This window comes from Pseudophryne corroboree, chromosome 5 (genome assembly GCF_028390025.1).
Source record: "Pseudophryne corroboree isolate aPseCor3 chromosome 5, aPseCor3.hap2, whole genome shotgun sequence".
In the NCBI taxonomy this organism is placed as follows: domain Eukaryota; kingdom Metazoa; phylum Chordata; class Amphibia; order Anura; family Myobatrachidae; genus Pseudophryne; species Pseudophryne corroboree.
The window spans coordinates 182,277,100-182,280,972 of NC_086448.1; the positions used below are offsets into that span (position 1 = coordinate 182,277,100).

Genomic DNA, 3,873 nt, shown 5'->3' on the forward strand with positions numbered 1-3,873 from the left:
CTTAACCCCCCCTGCCTAACGCCTAAACCTAACCCTCCCGCCTAACCCTTCCTCCCACGCAGCCTAACCTCCCCTGGGGGTGCCTAACCCACCATATCTGCAGCCTAACCCTAACCTCCCCACACCTGCAGCCTAACCCTAACCTTCCCCCACCTGCAGCCTAACCCTAACCTCCCTCCGCCTGACGCCTAAACCTAACCCCCCGCCTGACGCCTAAGCCTAACCCTCCCTCCCCCGTAGCCTAACCACCCCCTTCTCCCCCCATGCCTGATGCCTAAACCTAGCCCCCTTTGCAAAGCCCTAAACCTATGATCATGGGGATACGGGCGTTGGTATCCTTGCCCATTCGGAGTTACAACGTCGGGATTCTGTAGATTGTCGGGATCCCAGTGTCAGTATTCTGACTGCCGTAAACCCGACAGCCGGCATCTTTACCGCATCTCCTAATAGGTAATGCATATGTCCCAATATTTGTAGCATGTGTCCGCAGCTCTCCTCCCAGGGCAGCTATTCAGGGATCACCCACTGCAGAAGAGATGAAAAATCATTGTTAGTGGATGAACAAGCAGAGAGACAAACTGCAAACAGTGGTGTGGTTGTCTAGAGAGAAAAATCTCTCTATGGAAATATGTTACTCTAACTACTGAGGACATGGAAAATACCTAAAATAAGGACAATTATCCCAAAGGGCCCATTGTTTTTATACAATACACACATTGGGGGGATAAGTTCTCTCTTATAGTAATTGGTGGGTACCTTCAGAAAATAAATTTGACCAGTAAATAATAAAAGCTATAAATTGCTAACATTTAGGGGTCAATCCAATTAGGTACGAGTTACCATTGCTGCAACGTTTCAACAGCATCCGAACTCACACCCTTCATGGCCAGATTCAGCCTATGGGGCTACCGGAAAGTGCGGCTGTTGTAAGTCAAACTCGCACCTAATTAAACTGACCCCTTAGTTGTTAAATGTGATAAAATAGTAAAATATAATGGTGTAATAGTGGGCCTGATTCAGTTGTGGTTGTTGAAGCGATCGCTGTTGCAATCTTGCCGTTAACAATTGCATCGTGAGTCTGAGCAGTCGTAGGCTGAGCAAGTCTCCTAGACACAGGGGGCTCTCCAGCAGCAACACAGGTCGCAATGGGTAATTTATGCATGCACATGGAACGGCATTTGAACGGACCTGACACGCCTGTATACAGTGAGCCACCCCCGTTACCACCTCAAATGCTGACTTCCTGTCAATCACTTTGCAATGGGATGCTCTATGTCAGGCATGTCCAAACTGCGGCCCTCCAGCTGTTGTGAAACTACACATCCCAGCATGCCCTGACACAGCTTTAGCATTCTCTGACGGCAAAACGGTGTCAGGGCATGCTGGGATATGTAGTTTCACAACAGCTGGAGGGCCGCAGTTTTGACATGCCTGCTCTATGTGATCTTGATTTCATTTTGTGCGCAGTGCAGCTTACACGCATGCACAGTGAAAAAGCATTGAGCCACTTGGTGCAACAGCAGTTCTGCGTCCGCATCTGAATCAGGCCCCCTGAGCGGTAAGGACAAGGACTCTAGGGAAAGGACTATGTCAACTTTATTATATGTAAAGATAGGGAAACAGTCACTTGTTACAGCTCCAATTCACATCATTTATACCATTCTGTACCATTTCATCATTTGGTTATTCTATGGGGGAGATGTATTAAACCCTGCAGTGTTAAGTGGAGAGAGGTAAAGTACCAGCCAATCAGCTTCTAACTGCCATATTACAGGCTGTGCTTGAAAAATGACAACTAGGAGCTGATTGGTTGTTAGTTTATCTCTCTCCACTTTATCACTCTCCCAGGCTTTGTACACCTGCCCCCAGTTTATCGATATACTGTAAAGGTCAGCCATTTCACTATCTCCCCCGATCTGTATTGTTCTTCCCCCGATCTGTATGTTCTGTATCATGCTCTCCCCACCCTTCCTGTTTTTCTGTATTACAGTATGTACTACATCTCGCAGCCCCCAAAAGTGTATGTCCTTCCCCTATATGTCCTATAGAGTACGCCACAATTTCTATCTTTTTGTATTGTGCCCCCACACCATCTGTATGTACTGTACCAAGTGGCCCCCTACTGCATGTTTTGTATTGTCCACTCTCCCCCACCATAGACCCTATGTTTTGTACTGTGCTCTCAATACCCCCACCACACACACAATTACACAAGTATGGTAACTTACCTCCTGCATGTTATTCTCCAGTCATTAATTTCTTTGCGACCCCTCCCGTCGTCTTCAACTGATACTTTGCAGATCTCTTTGCCGGTCACCCGACACTCTGCAAATCTCTTTGCCAGAACTTTGCCAAATGATGATCTAAATAAACAGAATTTCCTGGTCAGACATACTATGGTGGTCATTCCGAGTTGTTCGCTCGCAAGCTGATTTTAGCAGCTTTGCACACGCTAAGCCGCCGCCTACTGGGAGTGAATCTTAGCATAGTAAAATTGCGAATGAAAGATTAGCAGAATTGCGAATAGACACTTCTTAGCAGTTTCTGAGTAGCTCCACACTTACTCTGCCACTGCGATCAGTTCAGTCAATTTCGTTCCTGGTTTGACGTCACAAACACTCCCAGCGTTCGCCCAGACACTCCCCCGTTTCTTCAGACACTCCCGCGTTTTTCCCAGAAACGGCAGCGTTTTTTCACACACACCCATAAAACGGCCAGTTTCCGCCCAGAAACACCCACTTCCTGTCAATCACACTCCGATCACCAGAATGAAGAAAAAAAACTGCCGTGAGTAAAATACCTAACTGCATAACAAATTTACTTGGTGCAGTCGCAGTGCGAACATTGCGCATGCGATGCGATGCGAAGAAAAATACAGAGCGAACAACTCGGAATGACCACCTATGTGTATAATTATACGACTACATTTTTTTACGTTCTTTCATTTTTATTAATTTGTAATTTATCTATTTTATTGACTTTTTATCCAAAACACAAGATCCTTTCTCATAGAGACCCAAGTTATCTGCTCCAGGTTTTATCTTCCCTAGTGCTAGGACCATGTTAGTATCATACACTGGGCCTAATTCAGACCTGATCGCAGCAACAAATTTGTTCTCTAATGGACAAAGCCATGTACACTGCAGGTGGGGCAGATGTAACATGTGCAGAGAGAGTATGGTAACTTACCTCTTGCATGTTATACTCAAGTTGTTGCTACCTCTGCGACCCCTCCCGTCGTCTTCAACTGACACTTTGCAGATCTCTTTGCCGGTCACCCGACACTCTGCAAATCTCTTTGCCAGATGATCTAATAAACCACAAAAGACTATCATTAAGCATAGCACTAGTTTAAATACAATAAAATGTACATGAGTCAACCAGTTTCCCAATTTTCCTTAAACCAAATAAGATACTTTCAAAGTTATCAATGTCCCATTTATCTATTTTATTAACTTTTTCATCCTAAAGCCACGATCCTGCCTCATAGAGACCCAGGTTATCTGCATCCCCTGTATGTGTGCTTATCCTCCATACTGCCCTCTTTATTCCTGTAACGCTACATTTTTATTCCTAATTATGTCGTTTCTTCCTGCGCTTCTCCTATTTATGTGTCCTTGTACCTGTATTCCCTGTTCTGTCTATCTTGTCTTGCCTTTCAGCTGACTATACTGCACTCTGTCTTCCTTACCCCCTCCATCATACCCTGCTATGTAGGACTCACCTCCTCCTAACTGTCTTCCTGCATGGAAACTGGAAACGTCAGCAGCTGTAGATAGAATGTTACAGGAAGAAGCATTGTGATGTCACGGGCTAGTGATGTCACAGGCTATAGGTGTGATGTCACAGCAACCAGCAGCAAAGCTACAGAGT

The 3,873-nt window shown here is 45.4% G+C and overlaps 1 long non-coding RNA gene across 1 annotated transcript; it reads right to left on the minus strand.

The window, feature by feature from the left end:
* Positions 1–287: 287 nt before the first annotated feature.
* Positions 288–3,309, minus strand: LOC134928905 (uncharacterized). The gene is made up of 3 exons (XR_010178114.1): positions 3,190–3,309; positions 2,229–2,363; positions 288–525 (listed from the first exon to the last, which is right to left on the minus strand). It is a non-coding gene; the product is annotated as an uncharacterized LOC134928905 (long non-coding RNA).
* Between the last annotated feature and the right edge of the window lie 564 nt (positions 3,310–3,873).